This window comes from Ceratotherium simum, chromosome 14, assembly GCF_057802395.1.
Source record: "Ceratotherium simum simum isolate JZ-2026a chromosome 14, ASM5780239v1, whole genome shotgun sequence".
Taxonomy (NCBI): domain Eukaryota; kingdom Metazoa; phylum Chordata; class Mammalia; order Perissodactyla; family Rhinocerotidae; genus Ceratotherium; species Ceratotherium simum.
In genome coordinates this window covers 37,305,392-37,328,590 of record NC_141913.1, presented here as the reverse complement: position 1 = coordinate 37,328,590, position 23,199 = coordinate 37,305,392, and the positions used below count along the sequence as shown (strand labels likewise).

Below are 23,199 nucleotides of genomic sequence, written 5' to 3'. Positions count from 1 at the left end.
TTGACCTTGTGTCTAGCAACCTTGCTAAATTCATTTACTATTTCTAGTCTTGGCCTAACTAAATGGTAACTAACTGGAGGAGGACCCCACCCTCCCAATCCCTTCTGTAGAATGCTACAGCACAATGAATGCTCACTGGCTGTCCTGAAAATCTTCCCACAGCAAGAGGAGGGGAAACAGGGATGTCCCCCAGGCCCTGGGGACCCCTGATCATTAATCCCTAGGCAGGTACAAACCCCCTCAAGCTTGCCCCCCACCCCACCCCAAACTGGGCTGCTTTTTTATTGTTTCCAGTCCCTTGCCACCATTAAAATGAGTGCTTACCTCTTTGCTTAGTGGCTAAGAGAAGTCAGGTGGAGGCCAAATGAAAATTGCCAGTGGGCCGGAAGGAGATGAAATTTACACAACCCCTGTCCCCTCCAAGGGATTTCGGCTGGGTATTTGGAGAAGGCTGTGGTGTGGGCTGGGCTGTGTTGGCAAAGAAGAGCACACTGACACTGAGGAGTGGGTGTGTGGGGGTCATTTTGGGCCTTGGAACACATAACACAGCCATTCCCCAAATATTCACCAAGGTCCTAATCCGGGCAACCGTTTGCTTGTCCTCCAGTAGGGATACGGCAGGGCATGCAACATGGTCCTTATTATCCAAGATTGTGCTGTAGATACGGAGGCAGAGCCCCAAGCTACATGAGGGGTAGGGATCCCTAAACTGGAGTCAGGAGACCTGGGTTCGAGCTCTGATTCCATCACCAACGAGCTCGAAGCCTTCCAACACAAACCATCCAACTCTGCGCAGGCTCCCAGTGAAATTATAAGGAGGAATTCGTTGTTTTCTACAGTACTATCCATCTCTGAGGCTCTACCTTAGAAATAGTCCAGAAGGGAACCTTCATGATCAGTGGTCAAGCAAGCAGTGGACACAGTAAGAGCAGTGAGTATTTAGAGAGAGAGTATTTGGAGAGATCAAGGTGGGTCAGGGGTTGGGAAGGTTCATGAGGAAGGTGGGTCTTGAGCAAGAGCTTGGGCATGGGTAGAGTTGGGTGGGTGGAGAGGAGGGGGCTAGCCCCCCAGTGTGCCTGCTCTCTTTTCAGGGACAGTATCCGGGCACCCTCTCTGCACCAGAGAGTGTAACCTCATGGAGTGGCCTGGGTGTAAATCAGGGATGGAAGGGATGTACAAGAGGGTGGGCACCTTGGAGAGCAGGAATGAGGACCATGAGGAGGACCCCCATCTACCAGGTGTCCAAGGGTGGCTTCCCACTGGGGGTGACAGGTTGGGACAACTGGTTTAGGCTCAGAGACCCATGCAAAATGGTCAAGAAGGGCCTACAACTGTCACTGAAAAATTACCAGAGAAACCTTGGGTAGAGGAGACACCCCTCCTCAGAGGCTCTCCTCTCAACCCTGTAATGCAAAGACCCTTTGGGGGATGGTCCTTCCTCCATTCATATTTATGGAGCACCTCTCCTGTGGCTGGATGCTGGGGATATATAGATGAGTAAGACACAACTCCTGCCTTCAGGAATGATTTACAAGATGGTGCAATGGGTGCTGTGGTGGAGCTAAGCACGGGACCACAGGAACACCCAACCCAGATGGTGGGGCAGAGGATGGGGCCAATGCTCCAGCTTCTGAGGGAAGGTGGTACCCAAAGGTTCAAGGCTGAGAGGGTCACAGAGAAACAAAGCAACTGAAGGCAGCTCCACGGAGCTGCTGTCCCACTGTTGGCATCTCCAGAGTATATTTCTAGAACCAGAAGGAGATGACAAAGCCCACTCTTCTACATCTCAGAGAATTCTTAAAATGGCCTCGGACTGTAATGTTCTTCTTAGCAGCTTTCAGGTTTCCCCAAGGAGGGTAGGTGAAGCAAAGCCCTCCCAGAGAAGCCTGCCACCTTCAGCATTGGTGAGGCACGTGGTCCCCGGCCTGCGTGGTGCAGTGGTGCCACATTTCCCACCTCCGGCTACTGCCTGAGATGCCACCTTGAGCTATGACTTTGACTCTGCTGAATTATAACCACCTTAGGAGACACATTTTGTATTGTTTTCAGACACTTTGCCTTGGCAAATGGAGTCTGGACTTTGCTAGGAAGGTGAGAGCAGAGGGAGGCAGCAAATGAGGGCCTTCGGCAGAAAAGGGTGAAGACTCACACAGCAGAGGCAGATGGCACCAAAGCCACACGTTTGTGCCCTAACACGCTTGCTTGACAGAGGGCCTGACCATTGTGCTGGGGCCGCTAGTGGGTGTGAGTGAGTGGCCTGGCCTAGGTGGAGGACAAGGCCAGGAGTGCAGGTGCGGAGGCAGTGGTGAACTCCATTCTGGAGATTCCTGAGAAGGTGGGGAAGGCACCTCTTGCTCCCAAACCCTGGCCCCTGCCCAGGGCCATGGGTGCCAAGCCCCATGGGAGACTCCTGGCTGTGTGGGCGCCTTTTGTCTCCTGGGGAAGGCTGTAGGTGAGAGGGTATCCAGCGAGTCACCTTCCATCTCTGCCCAGACCATGCCAATGTCAACAGTGCAGTCAGCAGTCTGTGCTGCCCTTCCGCATCCTCCCACGGGCTGTGTGCGGTGGGGCAGGGCAGGGTGGGTGGGGAAGCAGTGACAAAGGACTCCCGGACACTTGCACACCCTCCCCTCCACCAAGATCTGAGAACACAGGCAGCCTGGCACAGGTGGGGCGCCCTATCTTTCTTAGTATCAACATCAACACCCACCCCCTCAACCCACTGCCACCAAGGCCCTGCCCAGCTGGGCTCATCTTGCCTTCCTCATCTCCATCCTCTCCAGCCTGGCTGGGCAACACTCCTCTGCTCCCCACCGCCACCCCCAACTGTCTCCACTGATTCACCTTCTCTCACCTGGAAGGCCCAACTTGTCCCTCTCTGTCTCTCTCAATCCTACTCACCCTCTGAGCTTGGGCTCCAATCCTTCTCGGCCGCCCCAGGTCTCAGCAGCCCCCATTCTCGCTGCACAGGCAGATCCCCCAGATTCCAGCCCTGCCCACTTGACTTTGGGCTGCCTCTGTGCACGTGCCTGTTGCCTCCAAGAGACGGCAAGGCCACGGAAGGCAGAGTGTCCCACTGTCCTGCCTCCTCCCCAGCCCCTGCACAGTGCTTGATGTACAAAGAGGCCATGAATGTTGCCGGGCACGCTAGTGTGGGAAGGAAGCACGTGGTCCCACCCGGGAGTATTACCAGATGAGAGTCCCTGGTCCCACTCTCCGTTGACCTACCTGTATGACTTCTAACGAGGCGGGAACCCTCGGCAAGCCACTGCCCTCTGGGATAGGGAAGCAGTCAAATCATAAAGGAAGATGGCAGGCTGCACTGGGGGAGCTGCATGCTGCCACGAAGGGCGGAGAAAAAATTACTATAGAGAGTCCAGGTGACAGCTGGGTATGCCTGGGATTTATGCAGCAACCTGGGCTTCTTCCAAGGAAGAATGGAACAAAGGCTGCTAGGAATTGTGGTGTCAGAGAGGGATGTGGGCCTGGGATTAGAAAGAGCTGCCTTTTATTTATGCAGCCGGGTGGTGGGGACACAGGTGTTTGTTATATTATTTTTATGCCTTTTTGTGTGTCTGGAATATTTCATCACGAATTTTTAAAAGAAAGAGGAAAGAGGTGCCTGGGGCCAAGACAAAGGAGGTGGCTCTGGAAAAGACAGAGGGAGGAGGCAGGAGGAAAGACAGGACACCTGCAGTGCAGGTGGAAGGAGGGGCAGGTTCCCAGAAGGGGGAAGGAAGACGATGGACAGAAAACCCAGTCATGAGTCACTGGGGCTTGGTCAAGAACTTGCCAGAGCACGGACAGGGACCGAGCCAGGGGTGATATCATCATGGGAATGGATGACAGATGAGATTTGATCAAGTTTATTAGGAGACAAAGAATCCACTTCTGTGGCCTGAAAGGATTTTTATCCCAGGCTTGTAACTGCTTCCAGGCACTTAGGCATGGCTGTTGGGAGAGAGTGGGAATTTCCTTTGTTGTCATTGTTGCTGTTGTTTTTAAAAAATCATTCAAAAGTAGGTGAATCTCCTTTTCAGCCTGCCTGATGTTCAGAATCTGAATCTCTGAAGAACAGATAAATTATGTGTCCTGGGGACGAGGGGGGATCGTGGAGGGGGAATGATTCACTTTACAAAAATGACATACTTAAATAACAATGCCTTTAGTGGGCTCAAATGAGATTTGTGTGTGTGTGTGTGTGTGAGGAAGACCGGCCCTGAGCTAACATCTATTGCCAATCCTCCTCCTTTTTTTTTTCCCTTTTTCTCCCCAAGGCCCCAGTAGATAGTTGTATGTCATAGTTGCACATCCTTTCTAGTTGCTGTACGTGGGACGTCGCCTCAGCATGGCCGAACAAGCGGTGCGTCGGTGCGCGCCCGGGATCCAAACCCGGGCCGCCAGTAGCGGAGCGCACGCACCTAACCGCTAAGCCACGGGGCTGGCCCCTCAAATGAGATTTGAGGTGTTAGGATGTTCAGATCCAATCTTGTATGGAAAGCAGAGCTCACCTGCACAGGTGCGCTGACTGTGCTCTGCTGTGGGCATGTTTTGCATCTGTGTTGGGCTTTGGGAGGGCAGTGCCCAGGGCAACGGCCTCGCCCTGCAGGGTGCTATGAGGAGCCGCTTGCCACTGACCTCTCCCCAGTGAATGGAACCATGTTTGTTGCTTTTCAAGAGGGCAGGAGGGGACCCATGCTGAATGTTGACTGCCCCACAGGGAGCCCACCCACTTTTTGCCCACCCCCGAGACTGCTTGCACTATAGGGCCTTTATTTAGATTGCGATTGCCTAGAACTCGAGCCGGGATGAGAGCAGAGGGCTGATGGCAGCTCTGGGCCATGCTTCTGTGGGGACAGAGGATGCCTGTTTCTTATCTGAGCTGTTTCTGATAAAAGGGTCCATTTCCTGCTAACGAGCATCTTTCTGCTGGAAGACTCTATCCTAATGACTCAGTGGATTTCAATATTACTTATGAGAAAACTGCAATAACAGACTGGCAAGCGGCCTCTGGGTCTAGATTTTACACCCAGTGCCTGTGGTATGAGACATTTCATTCCTGCCCTGCCTGTGGTTGGTGTGGTGGTGTATCGCTGAGCCTGGTGTTGAGTAAGAGTCTGTCTCTTTAGGCAGGGGTTTGATTTGCTGTCCTCGTCTTGCCCAGGTGCCGCCTGTACCACAAACGCCGGGGTACTGGGCCATTCGCCATGGCAAATATGTAGTGTGGGTCACAAAATATGTCTGGGTGGGGTTTTCCAACATGTGAACCTGAAAGGGGTCACAGAAGAGACCAGGTGGGAGATGGGGGTGATTTTGTGTAGCCTATGCCTGTGAAAGGCTTCTTTGCTGGCTCTTCATGTCTGATCCACTCAATAGAGTCTCTTGGAAAACCCAAGAGATTTTGTGCCTGCAATGTGGAAACATTGCTTGCTGTGGACAGGGACATCTGGGTTATTAGGCTCAACTTGAATGGTGTGGGGAAGCACCTCAAATGGGAGTGGGAGCTGAGGGCTGTTAACAAGAGTCAGTAGAACTTACTAGAATTTTTTGGCACTGCAATCAGAGGCAGTGTGAGCACTGAAGAGGGGCCTGTGGACCCTGAAGTTCTGCTAGGAACTGGCTGCCCAGACAGGGGTGGGCAGTGTAGCTACGTGTGCCCTGAGCTGTAGAGGGGAGCCTGTGATACAGCAGTGTGTGAAGCAGGATGCAGTCTGGTTCATGTACTGGAAACAATATAGCCCCCAAATCAAGGAGAGTCTTCCGGTTAAACATGGTGGCTTGGCCACGTACATTTATCTCTGCTCCCTTCCTAATCATCCCCCGACCCATGGCCTTAAAGAAACTGACAAAAGCCCATCCCCACAAGGTGAGAACAGGAGAAGAGATGACAGTAGAAGAGATGTCAACAAAACTGTGAAGGCTGGGAAGTCTGTGGAGGGATGGTTACTCATTTAGCAGAGAGGACAGCTGAAACCCAAGCGTGGGTAGTGAGAAGAAGCCTCTAGAAGCATTCTCTCTGCCCAGCCCCCAACCCTCAAACAGATCAGAAATGGGACTTTCAGATACTTCTGAAGGTAAGGTGAAGAATGGGTTCGAAAACTTGGGAACTGATTGAAAATCTGCATAAAGAATCATGAGAGTCCAGATCCCCTCCCACAACTTCCCCTCTCCGCCTTGGTCAAAGACCAGAGGTTTCCTTTCAAACGGAAATGATCCAGAGAAGTTCTGAACTCTGACAGACTGCGTACAACTGAGGGCAAGTTGAAGTCCTGTACCCAAAATAAGAGAATGTCTTTAAAGGCTGCATTTGCGTGGTAGGACTTTAGCACCTCTCTGCTCTGGGCTAGAGGAGCACTGGCAGCCCAGTGCCTGTCCCCAAGGCAGGGTGACTGGAGGGTTCCTTTGCAAGGACACTGATCAGCCTAAGAGGGAAAAACCCCACACATATGTTACATCAATGTGTGTTTGTGTATGCATACGTGCATGTATATATGTGTATATGTGCATGTGTATGTGTACATATGTGTAACTGTGTGTATGTGTATGTATATATGCATGCATGTGTGTATGTATTTATGTTTGTGTGTATGTGTATATATGTATATGTGTTTGTGTGTATATGTGTTTGTGTGTATATGTGTATGTGTAGGTAATTATATGTGTTTGTGTGTATATGTATGTGTGTATATGTATATGCATGTTTGTGTGCATGTGTGTTTGTGTATGTATACAGTCCCTCAAAGAAATGGCCAGATCTCTACCTAATCCCCCATAAAGAAATCACCAACTTTTTAGTGTCTCACTCTTAAATATTAATGATAGTCAAGGATCACCTGCATTTGTGAAAAGAAAACCTCTAACATGAGAGCTCAAGAGAGAGAAAGAGAGAAAAACAAGTTAACAGGAAAAAAAAGGAGCTGGAAGGAGTAGAGCCAAGTCCAGGAGCAGAAGAAAACTTCAATAAAACTATAATTAATGTCCTAGGAGAGATAAGAGGAAAAAATGCACCCATGAAATGAGAACGGGGGCTATAAAAAAGGGAACATTCAAAGATAAGGAAGAACTCTAAGAAATTAAACATATAATAGCAGAAATTAAAAATTCGGTCGAAGATTTGAAAGGTAGAGTTAAGGGACTTTCTCAGAAAGTAGGAAAAGAAGACAACAATGTAAACTAGGATAGAAAAAAAATGAGGAAATTAGAAGCTCATCCCAGGAGAGCTGGCAGTAGGGGTTCCAGGAATAGAGAGCAAAGACACCTGCGGAGAGGAAACGGTCAGAGAAGTTATATGAGAAAGTTCCCAGGACTGAAGGAGGCGTGCTTCCAGGACTGCATGAAGGAACACAGCGAATGCAGCAGACCCACCACAAGGCCCATCATCGTGGAGTTTCAGAGGCTAGGGATACAGAGGAGATTCATACAACTTTCAGAGAGGAAAAAAGTAGGTTGTATGCAAAAGTTGGAGCACAGAACAGAACTGGGCTTTCCAACAGCATCCCTGGAAACCAGAAGACCCTGGTCTTCAGCCTTCCAAGGGAAAGTAGTTTCCAACTTAGCTTTCTATTTGCAGCCAAACTGACTATCAAGAGTGGGAGGGAATAAAGTCAATTCAGAAAAGCATGGTCTCACATGATGTTCCTCCTATGCACCCTTGTACCAATGAAACAAGTCTGTAAACCAAAATAAGAATGTGTGGTAGACAAATGATGGGCCCCCAAAGATGTCCACATCCTAGTGATGTGAAATGTTAGATTACATGGTAAAAGGGAATTAAGGTTGCAGATGGAATGAAGGTTGCTAATCAGGTGAACTTTCAATGGGGAGATTATCCTGGATTATCCCTGTGGGCCCAATGTAATCACAAGTTTCCTTCGAAATGAAAGAACGCAGAAGAGCAAGTCAGAGTGACGCAACAATATGGGAAGGCCTCTCCTGAGGTTGCTGGCTTTGAAGATAGAGAAAGGGAGCCGTGAGCCAAGGAATGTGGGAATCCTCTAGAAGTTGAAAAGGCAAAGAAACAGATTCTCTTCTCCCCTAGAGCCTTCAGAAGGAATGCAACCCTGTCAACACCTTGATTTTAGCCCAGTGAGACCTGGTTCAGACTTCTGACCTCCAGAACTCTAAGATAATAAATTTGTGTTGTTTTAAGGCACTTAGTTTGTGGTAATTTGTTATAGCGGCAATAGAAACGAATGCAGTATGGGATCCAGAAAACAAGGGGTCTGCTGTAAGAATCCCCAGGTGACAGCTGTGCAGGAGGCCCCGGTCCAGGCTGGAGCTGAGGATGGGGATCTCCGGATGGGATGACTCCCAGAAAACAACCAAAGGGCACCGACAAATTCCTAAGATGCTGAACTGTTTGCGGAGGGATTTTAACAGCTCTGGCAGCCAGTTTGTGTGTAAATAAGAGTTAGGCACATATAAAGCCATTTTAACACTAGAGAAAATAACAAGTTAGGCAAGAAAGGAAATAGTATCATATGGCTCATCCATGAGCAGTAACTGCATAGTCATAATACTGTGAACACTGACGATTTAACCAAAATGGTGGTTTCACTCTATTGGGAAGATAGAAGAGAAACATGTTAAGAGAAGGTGGGGTTGGGGACATAAGAGAGATAAAATCTTATCTTCCATTATGAGGCACTAACAGATAATAACTGAAAATGGGAAATCTGGAAATAGTGATATATTATAGCATGTGCTATGAACTGAATTGTGTCTCCCCCAAATTCATACGTTGAAGCCCTAATCCCCCAGTGTGGCTGTATTTGGAGTAAGGAAGTGATTAAGGTTAAATGTGGTCATAAGGGTGGAATCCTGATCCGATAAGATTAGCATCCTTATAAGAAGAGACACCAGAGATCTCACTCTCTCTGCACCATGTCAGGACACGGAGAGAAGGTGGTTGTCTGCAAGGCGGGAAGCCGGCTCTCACAAGGCTGGCACCTTGATCTTGGACTTCTTAGCCTCTAGGACTATGGGAAATAAACTTGTGTTGTTTAAGCCGCCTGATCTATAGTATTTTGTTGTGGCAGCCCTAGCTGACTAGTACAACATGTTATTTAGAAATATGGCAGTAAAGAACATAAGAAATAGCTAAAACAATTGAGAGTGGTTATCTCTGGGAATGGGACTCAGTGTGGGGAGGGCTGGAGCAGGGACTACTACTTTTCATTATTTTGATTTTTCAAGCCATGTACAGTAGTCTCCCCTTAATGCACAGTTTGGCTTTCTGTGGTTTGTTACCAGAAGTCAACCGTCGTCCAAAAATACTAAATGGAAAATTCCAGAAATAAACAATGCATGAGTTTTGAATTGCATGCCGTGTTGAGTAGTGTCATGAAATCTAAAGCTGTCCTGCTCCATCCCACTGGGACGTGAACGATCCCTTTGCCCAGAGTATCCACGCTGTATACGCTTCCCGCCTGGTAGTCACTTAGTAGCCGTCTCAGTTATCAGATTGACTGTCATGGAATCACAGCGCTTGTGTTCGAGACTTAATTTTATAAATTAAGTTAAAAAATAAGTACCTCATTTTCCTTAATAATGGCCCCTAAAGCGCTAGAGCAGTGATGCTGGCAATTCCGATATGCCAAAGGGAAGCCGTAAAGTGCTTCCTTTAAGTGAAAAGGTGAAAGTTCTCTGCTTAATAAAAAAAGAAAAATAATTGTATGCTGAGGTTGCTCAGTTCCATGGTAATTTTTATTACAGTATGTTGTTATAATTGTCTATTTTATTGTTAGTTATTGCTGTTAGTCTCTTACTGTGCCTAATTTATAAATTAAACTTTATCATGGGTATGTATGTATAGGAAAAAACATAGTATATATAGGGTTCGGTACTATCTGAGGTGTCAGGCATCCCCTGGGGGTCTTGAAATGTATCCCCCATGGATAAGAGGGGACTACAGTATATGTATTAGTTTGATTTTTTTGAAGTTAATCAATTAAAAAACACTAAAGGGAATTTATTGGCTTACGTAAATGAAAAGTTCAGAAGCAGAGTGCCTTCAGGAGTAATTTGATGAGGTCTCCAGCTCCATTTTTCCCCAGCTCAGTGCTGCCCTCTGAACTCTTCTATGGTAACAAAATGGCTGCAGCAGCTCTAGGGATTGCATGCACCCTCCACATCTCCAATGATGGAGCTTCTCCCCAGAGGTCTCCAGCAAACATCTGCTTGTATCTTAAATGATGGAATTTGGTCCAATCACTGTGGCCAGGGAGCTGAGCTGAGCTGATTGGCTTAAGCCAACTATGACCTACCCCTGAAACACATTGGCTATGGTGGGCAGGTGGTAATGTGGGAAGAATTGGGGCTTCTCTTACCAAGAGGAAGGGGGAAAGAATGGTGGTGGCTCAAAATAGCAAATGTCCACTACAAATGTGTTCCTCTAGACAGCATTTTCCTTCTTCTCCTTATGAGTCATAGGTGCCTGCTAAAACTTGTGATTGATTGATTGGTTAGTGGGTTTGATGGCGTTTAGGTTAAATGTTAGTTTTCGCTCTGTGTGACCTGGAAAATAGGGAAGACTGGATATAGAGAAAATGACTTTGATCTGGAGGTTAAAGGGGGGATGGCATCCCATGCCATTTAAGGGATTTAAGAACACAAAGAAGGAAAGACAGAGGTACGTCCACAGCCCCATCTTCTTAGGGGGAGTGTACACAACTGTGACTCAGTTGGACGTGATCAAAAATTTCACCCTCAGGAAGATGGTGTGATTGAGGGACGACTCCTGGACGTTCCCCTGACTCCAAATCTCTCTCCAGCCAACCTACTGCAGATGCCTGAAATGACATCATTAGAAACTCTTCTCTGTGTAACAAATTCCCATGACCTCTGGGAGGGTGGTACATTTGGCTATTGCCTGTCGCTAAAGCTGTAGCATTAGTTTGCCAAATCCTTCCTAGACAGCTGCAATGGGAGGATGCCTTGAGTGTGCGAGGGGAAGAAGGGAAGAGCATCCGGAGGGGTGGGGCCCACTCAGCACAGGGGTGGAGGCGGGAGGAAGCAGAGCCAGATGAGGACCAAGGTGGGGGCAGGGCAGCGTCAGGTCCTTAGTCCCTGGAGGATTAACCTTAACCGGGGTCCTGATAAGGGGAGCAGTAGATGCTCTCTACACCGCTGTCAGCTGTCTTGCCAAACTCCCCAGCTCCCTCAATTCCCTCTGACTGATGCCCACAGCTGGAGGAACACTCGGGGCAGGAAGGCAGCTGTCCAAAATGTCTACCACGTCTGCTCCCACCAGCTAAGCCGAATGCTTTCCTAGAGGCAGCTGGCTTAGTTCCCAAACCTGTTTATGCCAGTGGAACTTGCTATTGTAATTATGCAATTTAATTAAGTATTATACAAACCAATTAAATACCATTGCAAAAAAAGGAAAAAAAAAAGTTTCAATGAAAGCTAAGTTGAAGCTTTGGAAAGACTCAAAAAAGCCTAGTCATTTTTTTTAAACACTGTTGAGTTAGATGTGGGTGAAACAATGTGGAAGGTTGAGGAAATATCAAAAAAATCAAGGGATACTTTTGCACTCAGATTATTTTGCAAGTACATTTAATTTCTCATTCCACTTAAGGAAAAAAACCCTGTAATTGGAAACTGTAGGAAATGTCAGATGAGTGTGATTTATGCAAGAAAGACAATAGGAACAGCTCCAACCAGGAGATACGAAATTAAAGAAAAGCCCTTGGCTTTCCATCCGCAGTTTGGTGAATGAATGTATGAGCCTACGTTAGATGTTAAAACATTTCCATTAGCTGACCAATCGTCTCAGCTAAGAGGACGTCTACCATTGCGTGCTCACCATGGGCTTCAGCTCCTGGAAACTGTCTCCCACCCCTCTCAATCAGAAGCTGGTATGCAGGGCAAGGGTACGTTTTCGGGCCACAGATGCTTATTTGGCTGGGTGCCCCAGAACTGGCAGAATTGGGAGTAGCCAAGAGGAAGCAGGAAGAAAGGTGGGGATGGCTTCAGCCTGGGCCAGTCCCTCTGCTCCCTCCCAGATATTTCCCTGGGGCCTGAGCAAAATGCTGCAGTCTAGCCTGCACTCTCTCAGTTCTCTCCACTGACAGTGGGGAGCAGGTTGATTCCACAGCAGCTGAAGACTCAAGCCCAGAAGCGGTTGGGGTTCTTTATCTGCCCTCACAGCTGCATCTCCTGCTCCGCTTTGCACTTACCATCTATCTGCTCCAGCCAGACCTGGTAGCTCACTGCCCTGATTATGCTGGGCCCATTCCTGCCTCTCCATCTTTGCTCAGAGTCTCCGTTTTCTAGACTGCCCTTTGCCCCTACTCTCCATATCCTCCCCATCCTTCAAGCCTCTGCTTACTATCTGCTGCCTCCAGGAGGCCCTCCCTGATTACCCTCTGAGCTTTCTTCATGTACCACCTTCCTGTACTTAGTCTTGACTGCCTTCTCATCTTTCCAAGATATGGGGGATTTTAGGTGGTGAGTGGAGGTTCTCACCCAGGTTCACTGGCCAAACCATGTCTCCCCCAGCTATGAAAATGGAGTTCTTCTTGAGCTCCTTTCTGGATTTTATTCCACCACACCCACCCAACAATCACCACCCCTCATTACTGCACAAATTCCACCATTAATGCCCTTGCAATGGACATAGAAATTCAGAAGTATTTGCCTTGAAGGTGACTTATAAGCCGATGTGGGAGGACCAATGAACCCAAAGGGTTACAGGACACTGAGTCCTGTCCCTGGGTCCCTAGTACTAAAGGGGAAATTGTAGGGGTTCAGGTCAACTCAGTTCTTTCCAAAAACTTTAAATCAGAAACTTCCTGTAAGCACGGTACTGGGTGGGGGTGGGGGAAGAAGAATAGCGATAGGAGGGTCCAGAGATGAATGACACATGATAGTACCTGCCCTCCAGAGCTGATGAGCTGGTGAGGGAGATGGCTACGTGCATGAGGAACTCGTGCATGATACACAAAATGCCGAGGGATATGGGCTACCCCGGCAGACTTCTTGCAGGAGGTGAGATCTGAGTGGGGGGTAGTGTTTCCTCCAGGCCCTGATATGCCTGGTGGCCTCTCCCGGGATCATTGCTGATGCCTCCTCCTGAGAGGGGAAGCTGGGTGGTTGAGGCAGATGTCTCTTTCCTAAGTCATGCCGTGGAAGTTCCAGAGGAGAGCTCTGACTGGGTTTTCCCAAGGCCCAAAGGTTGGGTGACACTGTTGGAGTGACACATATTGGTGGGCTTGAGACAGCCGCTCTATGCCTGCCATCCCCAGGTAACTATTAATCATGTCCCCTTTCACCCTCAAAATTGTCCCTGTTTGGACAGTAAAATGTACGGCCTCCCTAGCAAGGTTCCATGTTGGGTAGAAGTGATCCAGTCCCGGGAAGAGAAGGGGCAGGAGCTGGAGGGGACAACTTCAAAGGCATCCTTCACCCAGGGGCTCCCCTTCTGCTGTAGGGGTCACCTGTCCCCTTTCCAAACGTCGATTACACCATCTACACTGCCTGCTGTGTGGCATTTCACTTGCGAATTAGTCATCACTATGATGCAGTGTGGAGCTCAAAAATAAAAAGTAAAATGAATCCCTTTCCCAGAGGATCAACTTTTTGTTCCACACGAGAGGGGGCTGGAAATGCCATTTCTCTGAGCAAAAGAAAGGCTGGCATTAAGTATTCCTGTCACACTGGACACCAGGTGGAGATAGAACTTTCTGGAAAGTAGGTGTAGATAGAGGGAGGAGTGTGAGGGCACGAGGAAATAGGACAAGGGACAAGACCCACAAAGGCAGGAGAAGGCGCCAGGGGGAAGCCTGTGATCACTGAGGACACAGCAGGCCTGCCTCCCCGTTTTGCTGTCTGAAGGTCCCAATACTGCCATTTCCCTGCCTGATATCAGTCCCTATGAGAACTGACAAGCCTGGCTCCCACTGCCCTCGGGTTTCCCCTCCCACCACTGCCAGCTCTAAATCCTAGCCACGCTTGGCAGCAGAACCAGGCAGGCAGGGCTGCGGGTACCACCCAGGCAGATTCCACACGTGCACCTCCCCAAACACCACCAGCCAATGAAATCAGCCCCCGACAACCATCTTGTTAAACCCAGAAGACGCCCCCACCTCACCTCTTCTCTGCAGGGGAGGTGTTCCGCTGCCTGAGATACCCTCTCCATGCGCCCAGCAGACATGAAGACTTAGCCTTCATTTTTCTCCTTGTGTTATAGAAAGAAACCTTTTTCTTTTTCCAAATGTGCACTGTTATTCAGTATTATAACATTGAATATTCTTTGTCACTCCCCTGCGCCCACCCATGTTCTGACTGAGAGTTAACCATCCCTGCTTCACCAGCCAGAGAGCAGCGGGAAGGACCCGCTCAGTGGGCCCTCTCCCCCTTCCTATGCCCCCGTGGTCCGGGCAGGGGGCTACGGGGGGCCAGGGGGGAGAGTCTGGGCAGCCACTGCCCTCCCTCTCAGCTGCTCCAGGCCAATCCCTCTGGCAGCCTGTGCTCAGATTTGCCCAGTCCCAGGAACACTTCCCTGAGGCCAGAAAAAATAAAATGTGCGTGACTGAGTAGCCAGGCCTGGGCTGGGCAGCCTGACCAGGGAGATTAGGCCTTTGTTCCTTGGACAGGCTCTTCTCTCCTCCCCACTCCCCTGGCCCAGGCCCCGGCCCCACTGTTGGCTTTGGCTCCCAGCTCAGCCCTCCTTCCTTCTCAGGGCTATTTTAAGATTCTAGGCCAAGGTCACAGAAATTGAGACTTCTAAGGGGCCATCACCCCCCAAGCAATGACTGAAGGAGGATTTGGTTGCCTTAGAAGACGCTCTTCCCCAGCGACACACAAACACACACTCCCCTCCTCTCTCTGTCTCAGAATCAGACCAGACCGAACTGGCTGGTGCCCTGCTGGGCTAGGTGGGATGGGCTCTCCAAAACACTTTCTGCGTTTCCCTGAGGGGTCCCCATGTCGGCCGCCTGGGCCATGGGCCTTCGTTCTGCTTGGCCTCCTTGCTGCTCCCACAGGCTGCTTGACAGCAAAGACTTCACATACCTGCCACCCCGGTTCAGTGGACACCAGCCTCTCAGCTCTTCCCAGGCAGAGCAGGGACCCGTCCATTCTGCTGGGTGGGGGCTCACGGCCAAGCAGAGCAGCGTGTGCTGGGTGCACCTGGGGGAGGCCCCTCTGGATATGCTCTCAAGACTGGTGTCCAGGCCCCATGACCAATGCAAGGTCTCCCCCATGGCATGTTGCTTCTGTCTGAATTCTGCTGTTCATTCTGCTCAGCAAATACTTTACTGAAGTGTTAGGGAAGCTTACAATCAGATTCTTTCCTTTAATGGGGAGAGCAAGAGGCATACAGATAATCACTATTTAATTCAATGCATGTTTAGTGAGCACCCACTATATCTGGATTTGGGGGTGGAGGGAACAGGAAAAGGCTGGGTGGGATCTGGTTTGTGGCTTGGGGGCTGAGTCTCTTTTAGACACCCCCCCACCCCCGGAAGGCAGGGAGGTGAGCCTGGCACAGGCACATGCTCGGGAAGGATAAATTAAGGCTGAGTCACTGCCCAGTAGCCAGAGGTGTCCTGGTTGCTGGGGTGCATGGCTCTGCTTGTGTCACCAGCTGCGGGTCCTGCTGCACCCCCCCCCCCACTTGGCTTTCCCTCACTGTCTCTAACATTTTGGCCAGGTATGGTTGTACCTCAAGTTGGAAGGATCATGCTGGTCTCCCTCCCCTCCTCCAAGTCCCCAGTGTGGCGCCTGGACACCCAGTGGGGGCTCAGTGTACTGACTGGCCCTGAGTGTTGTGTTTTGGGGTGATTGATTTTATTTTTAATTAATAGACTCTATTTTTTTAGAGCAGTTTTAGGTTTACAGAAAAACTGAGCAGAAAGTACAGAGAACTCCCATATACTCCCTTCCTTCCTCCCCACCAAGTTTCCTCCATAAGGCAACATCTCACATTAATGTGGTATGTGTGTTACAATTGAGGAACTAGTATCGCTACATCATGATGAACTAAAGTCTGTAGTTTACATTAGAGTTCACTCTTTGTGTTGTACAGTTTTAGGCATTTTGACAAATGCATGTGACATGTATCCACCATTACAGTGTCATACAGAGGAGTTTCACAGCCCTAAAAATCCTCTGTGATCCACCTGTTTGTCCCTCCCCTCTTTCCCCCTTTGCCTTTTCCAGAATGTCATTTATGTAGCCTTTCAGATTGGCTTCTTTCACTAGTAATATATATTTAAGACTTCTCCATGTCTTTTCATGACTTGATAACTCATTTCTTTTTAGTGCTGAGTAATATTCCATTGTCTGGATGTACCACAGTTCATTTATCCATTCACCTACTGAAGGATATTTTGGTTGCTTCCAAGTTTTGGCAATGATGGATAAGCAGCTATAAACATCGTGTGTAGGTTTTTGTGTGGAAGTAAGTTTTCAACTCCTTTGGGTAAATGCCTAGGAGTGTGCTTGCTAAAAGCTATGGTGAGAGTCTGTTTAGCTTTGTAAGGAACTGCCAAACCATCTTCCAAAGTGGCTGTGCCATTTTGCATTCCCAGGGTGGTTGATTTTAATATCAGAGTAAAAGCTAACTGCGACCCACCCAACACAGCCTCTGAAGGATCCTGGGAAGAGCAGCCACTGCCTCCCTGTCCCCACAGACGCTTGGCTGACTATCCCGCGTCCCCTGCCCGCAATGACAGCTCATCACACCAGGCCTCTTCTTACCAGGGTGCTGGGCTGCCCCTAGACCCGGCAGTACTTTCCACAGGAGTGTGGTCAACTCTCATTTATGTGCCGGTCATGTGCTAAGCACTGGGGACTTAGCAGTGAGCACAGTGGTCAGCATCCCCCTCATGGAGCTGACCTCCCAGGGAAAAGCTGGTCTCGCTGACCTCACCTGAGAACACACAGGTGCCAGGCCCTGTGCCAAGTGTTTCCTCCATTTTCTCATTGAATCCTGGCTTCAACCCTGTGAGGTGGGAGATAGGGGCCATTATCCTGCCCATTTTGCTGGTGAAAATCTGAAGCACAGACAGGGTAAGTCATTTGCCCAAGGTCAAACAGCTAGTCAATGGCAGGACCAGTCTGGCTCTAAACCACCGTTGTACTAGCCTCCTGGGAGCTGCAGGGCCCTGTAGCAGAGACGGTGACCTCGCTGGGTGGTTGTGGTGGCATTGGTCTGTGCTGGCCACCATCCAGCCTCAGGGAACCCCATCCCAGGCACGCATCCTTGCTGAGGGGCTGCTGTGGGGCTCAAAGTGAGCAGGACACAGTCTGAACCTACCCTCCCACCCCTGTAGGGTGGGTGTGTGCAGGCCCCAGGCTGGCAGTATGGGGACCTGGGTTCTGGTTCTGGTCTTGTCTTTGATGTGACTTGGGGCAAGTTCTTTGCCTGTTTGGGCTTGTGTGCCCTGGGCTGTAAAGCGAGGGATTCATAGGGCCCCTCCAAGAATGGACATTTTATTTTTCAAAAAGCCAGTGGAGACCCTGAGAAGAGCAACACCAATTTTGTGTCACATGCTGACTGTAAGTGCTGTGGCAGTTCCTAGAAGAGACAGGTTAGTGCAGATTAAAAAAAAAAAAAAAAAAAAACTCATGAATTTGGATCAAGGCAGCATCTCTACAAAGGCTGCTGATGAGAGGAAGGATCTTTATCGATGAGCAGAAAGGCCGTGAGGGGCTAAAGCCGTGTCTGCAGAAGGCTCTGACCTGTGCCAGCCCAGGGCCTGCCCCCCTGGGGTGTCCAGGGACCAACATGGCCTGATACCCACAGGCATTGTTTCATTCTGGGCATAAACTCCCACTGTCCGCAAACCATGCCATCTTTTGGCGGGTCCCTTCTGGATGATGTTGGGCCAGGTAAATTTTGTACTAAATTCAAAAGCCATGCAGGAACAGTTGGAAAAGGGCTCTGAGCCTGAGGACCTGGTTTGAGCACTGCTAGCACTCGCTAGTTGGATGACTCTGAGAAAGCCACTCAGCTTCTCTGTGCCTCCATCTCCCTGACTATAACCTTCCTGGAGGGAGTTTGCAGGCAGGAAACACACCTTTCCATGTCTCCATGCCCAGCAGGTAGCCAAGACCATTGGATACAGCAGATGCTCAATAAATGGGTTGAATCTATCCCACCTGACTGACTTTTCTGGGAAAATACTTTTTTCTTTTTCTTTTTTTTTGCTTGAGGAAGATTGGCCCTGAGCTAACATCTGTGCCAATCTTCCTCTATTCTGCATGTGAGATGCCGCCACAGCATGGCTTGATGAGCGGCATGTAGGTCCGCACCCAGGATCTGAACCTGCGAACCCCAGGCTGCCGAAGCAGAGTACGAACTTAACCACTACGTCACTGGGCCGGCGCTGGAAAATACATTTTTAATCATAAAGCTTTACACAAATGTTAGCTAATATTAATTAATATTAGTGCTAATATTAGTTTTAATGTTGTTATTCATACAGTTCTGATTCACACTTAATCTTCTTATTGCTACTGGAAGCCACGAGCAATCCAGAGGTGAGGGCATGGGTGTGTGTGGCCGCACATTTGCAGACAGTTGTGGGCCTCCTACCTTCCCAGTGTCTGTCTACACTTGGGGCAGAGAGAAAAGGGGACAAAGATAGAGAAAGGGAGGAATGTTGGACTGCACAGTCTGGTCAAGGGCCACGTGTTTCTCCCCACGACAACAGGCCGGAGTCAGAGCCCCTTGCTCCTTGAACTCTGCTTCCTTCTCACCTCGGCGAGGACCATGAGCATCTGCCCCACGGAGGCCTGGTCCTTGACAGACAGCGCCAGCTGGTCATGGAGCCAAGGGCTGGGGTGACAGAGCCTGGATGATGCCCTTTGGCCCATTTCCAGCCATTCCTGGAGATTCGAGAAAACAAGTCATTAGTCTGGAGTGTTCCTTAATGATCTAAAGAGAGTGAGGCAGCCAGATGGTAGGGTTTGAGAGCCCCCAGGTCAGGGTCTGGGAAGGCACCTGAAATCATTAAGGAACTTTTCCTGGCTGAGGGGTCACGAACTTGCACCTTTTCTCCCCAGAAGTGAAGTGGTGCCCAACACCTGCTAGGATGGGTGGGGGTAGAGGAGTAACTGTTGGCTCCGAAAGTTGCTAACTTCGCATTCTCACGTTGAATCATAATTTCATTTTTGTTAAGTTGGAAGAGACCTGAGCGATCGTGCTCTCATTTTGCAGATGAGGTGAAGGCTCAGAGAGGGAAAGAGCCTCGTCCAGAGCTCCTGTCAGGCTCCTGCTTCTCATAAGCCTGGGTTATTCTTTCCCCCCTTTTTTACTTGTAACACTATTTTGGGGGGCTTATAGCACATTTCAAGAAAAAAATCCAGACACTGAAAAAAATTATCCGTGCTATTTATTTGCTCTCACTCGGAGAAGCTGTTAGCTCTAATGACCTTTCCAAATTAATAAAATCTGTAAATGCTCAATTGTTTATTGCACACATTGAGTTACACCTCTGAATGGCTGGAGGGGACCGCTCACCTGCCTGGAATATTTAGCTCTAAGGCTCCATAGCCAGCAGATGTGCTTTATACCCTGGGGCAAGGGAGTTGGGGTCAGAGTCCCTGAGAAAGGAGGCAAGGCCCATCATCCCTCCAAGAGCCTTGAGGGAGCAGCCCACGATGTGCTCAGCCCTGAGCCAGGACCTATGGCAGACAAAAAATGTTAGCGGCAGTCCCCGTTCAGGGGTCCTGCCAGGGATTAATTGGGAGAGGCAAAACTTGCAGTATGAACGTTAACATAGTACCTAGGCAAGTACTTGATTGTGGGCTTTGACATTCAGAGGAAGCAGAAGTGGGAGGTGTCTGGAAGGCTTGCTGGAGGAGGTGGAACTTGATGTAGGTCCACTAGAAAGAGTAGGATTAGGTCAGGCGGAGGGCACAGGACAGGGCTTTCTAGGAGGGAGCACACATGGTGAGTAAAAGGAAAGAATGAGAGTGTCATCGGAGCCCACGTGCGTGGGGGAGGAAGCAGGCAGGGGACATGGTGGGTCAGCCTGGTTGGGTGGAAGGACCCCACAGTCTGGAGGGTGATGCTGTTTGGACTTCAGGAGCTGGACACAAGGGAATCCTGTTTCTCAATGCTCAGACCCCTCCGCCTGAGACTACGCTGCACGAACACCGTGCTTACAAGCCATGGGTTTCCCGGGCCCAGAGTCACACCGTTCAGTTTGTCCTTGAGTCCTGGGGACAGTCTCCCTGTCTGAGCTTGTGAATGACACAGGCTGCTTTGACTTCCAAGATGAAAATGGACAAAAGTCTTGTAGAGAAATGCTGTGTGTGCTGTGCTACTATTGCAGGGGGATTTTTTTTAATTGTGGTAAAATATGCATAACATAAAATTTACCACGTTGACCATTTTTAAGTGTAAAGTTAGTGGCATTAAGTATATTCACATTGTTGCATAATCATTGCTACCATCCATCTCTAGAACTTTTTCATCTTCCCAAACTGAAACTCTGTGCCCATTAAACACTAACTCCCCATTCCCCCCTCCCCCCAGCCCCTGGTAACCACCCTTCTGCTTTCTGTCTCTATGAATTTGACTACTCTAGATACCTATGTAAATGGAATTATACGGTATTTGTCTTTTTGTGACTGGCTTATTTCACTTAGTGTAATGTCCTCAAGGTTCATCCATGTTGTATCATGGGTCAGAATTTCCTTCCTTTTTAAGGTTGAATAATATTCCACTGTATATATATACCACATTTTGTTTATTCAGTCATCCATCCATGGATACTTAGGTTGCTTGCATCTCTTGCCTATTATGAATAATGCTGTTATGAACATGGGTGTGCAAATATCTAAGTCCCTTGCCGGAGGATTTTGAACTTTTAAAAAAAGTGCTTTGGGCTTTCAAATTATCGGGGCTGATCGGCTGGTCAGCTCACTGCTGTCACTCCACCAGGAGTGGACTGCCCGCTCACCGTTTCCCACGTGTTAAGACTCTTCTGCCTTGAGCAGAGCTCTTCATTACCCTCTGCCAGGGACACAGATTGAAGGCTGGACTCTGCCGCGCACGGCCTTTCCCCACGCCACGTTAAGCCGCTTCAGTCTGCACGTTAGCCAGTGCCAAGGCTTCTTTGCCTTCACTTCTTATCCTGAAACACATCAGTCATGTTGAATTTGTCCATCGCTGAGGTAGCAAGTGCTTTGTGCTCTGGCTTGGTCAGTTCTTTCTCCCACCTCCTAAAATGTATTTAGCTACCATTGTAAAAGCCAGGGGAAAGCACTGGTACACTGTTCTCTCCCCTTGTCCTGTCTCCTCCCCCTCCCCTTCTCCCCACAAAAAGAAGATAAAGGGCATCCTGTCTTGAAGCATCACTACCTCTGGGCATTAATTGCCTCTGCAGATCCCAAACTCACTTAAAACACATTAAAGTGGTGACACACTCAGGCAGAAAGGCAGGAGAATTCACAGTTCAGGTTGGCATTGTCATTAACTCAAGTCTTTGGTCTCAACTCCCTCCCGCACCAAACGTCCTGCCTGGCCTTACAGTCGACCTCCGCAGTGCATTTTCTGGCCTTTGTTGGTTTGTGTCAGCTCTTGAACATTATTTAAATGTAGTTCGGGGCCCATGCATGCAATTACCATTGTGTTATTATTCAGAACCAGATTGTTAAGATTCAGGCAGCTGTACAAGGAGATGCCCTGTGCTGTGAGGTCCAATTTAGGAGGGCCTTCTGAGCCGGCGCGCGCGGTTGCTAGGCAACCCCATGCTACAGAAGAGGAGGCCTCGCTCCGGAGTGGGAAGAAGCCGAGCGCCTTCAGGGAATTGGAGGCAGTGGTCAATCTGAGACTGGCATGGCGCCGGGAGGGGGAGGGAGGCGGCGTGTGCCGAGCCCGTGGGCCCCGAGGGCTGGGATCCTGTGAGGAGCCAGGGGCGCCCACCCAACTAGCATGCGGTGTTCCCGGGAGGGGAGAGTGTGCTGGGAGCGAGGACGCAAAGAAGGTGCAGACGCCCGAGGTCGGCCAGGAAACTGCTGAAGGATACCCAGAGCAGATGCTAATATGCTTCTCCGTCCCTTTCTTGTCTTTGCAGGAAATGAGCAGGTTTGCAGAGAAACTGCTCGCCTGAAATTTAAGAAGAAGGCGCCGTTGCTTGTGAGTATGAATTTTGCTTTTTCAGGTCTGTAGTTTGACAGTGTTCCTGGGAAGTGGGCGGGTTTCCTGGTTTGAGGAAGGGAGCATGACCTTGATGGAATCAGCTTTTGGTTCTTCTTCTGGAAGGTGCCTCTGGCTGGGTGGGGCTGGACCCAGGAATGCAAGGCTTCCAGTTGAAGGCGCACGGTTTGAACCCTGGCTCTGCCCTCTAAGTGGAGAGTGCTCCCACCTGCTCAGGAAGAGAGTCGCTTCCCTGTGGTTGATTGGTGTGCAGGGAGAGCCCGACTGCTCTGGGGATAAGGAAGATGCGCCTTTTTTCACCCTGGGGCGACAGTTTGTACAATCCTAAATTTGCTGCTAGCCTGACCCTATTTAGAAAAGTAAATCCTCATCTAGGCCATTTACCTGTGTGTTCAACTAGGAGAGGTCATACAGGCCAATCCATGGCTCAACCTGAGAATGTTGTGAATCGTCAGGTACCTGCATTGTCAGAGGCTCTGAGAACAGGAGCAGCAGCAGGCCTAGGTTCTGTTTTGGAGGAGCCTTCAGTCCAGTGGGGGAAGGGAAGACATCTGCACAAGAGACCATTAAAGAACTTTATGAAAGAGCATGCAGTCCTGCTCTGGCTCACATGGCACAGGCAGAAATGCTGGTGATGGGGAGCAGTTAGGGAAGACTTCCTGGGGAAAGAGACCAGAACTGGGCTGATGGAGGAGGGAGAGTGTTCCAGGGAGGAAAGAACACGGCAGAGGTGCCAGGATGAGAACACCCATGGCTACATGGAGGATGTCATAGACGTGGGTCTGATGGGGGAGGGGAGGAAATGCTGGTGACGTTGGGCAGGGCCAGGTGGTAAAGGGCTCAAAGTGGCTTCATGAATGGTCCATATGCAAAGAATCAGGATGGAATAAAGTACTCTTCATCTACGTAAATAAAATTAAGTTTTTGCCAGTTTGTCTGTGACTCATCAAGTGAAAATGGCCACATGGATTTTTCACCAAATTTGAGATCAATATATACACTTGATAGATTACAGGAAATTCACATTGGGGATCCTCCCTGTATCTCAGAGAGAGAGAGATTCAGCCTTCTCCAGGCAGCTG

The 23,199-nt window shown here is 49.4% G+C and overlaps 1 protein-coding gene across 1 annotated transcript in view; it reads left to right on the top strand.

Annotated features, from left to right (window-relative positions):
- The window catches only part of ZBTB7C (zinc finger and BTB domain containing 7C), a 284,962-nt gene that overhangs the window by 115,734 nt on the left and 146,029 nt on the right, over window positions 1-23,199 (top strand). Inside the window, exon 2 of the mRNA XM_004422517.3 lies at window positions 22,035-22,096. The gene's annotated coding sequence lies outside the window, so the exon portion shown is untranslated. The remainder of the gene's footprint in view (window positions 1-22,034; window positions 22,097-23,199) is intronic.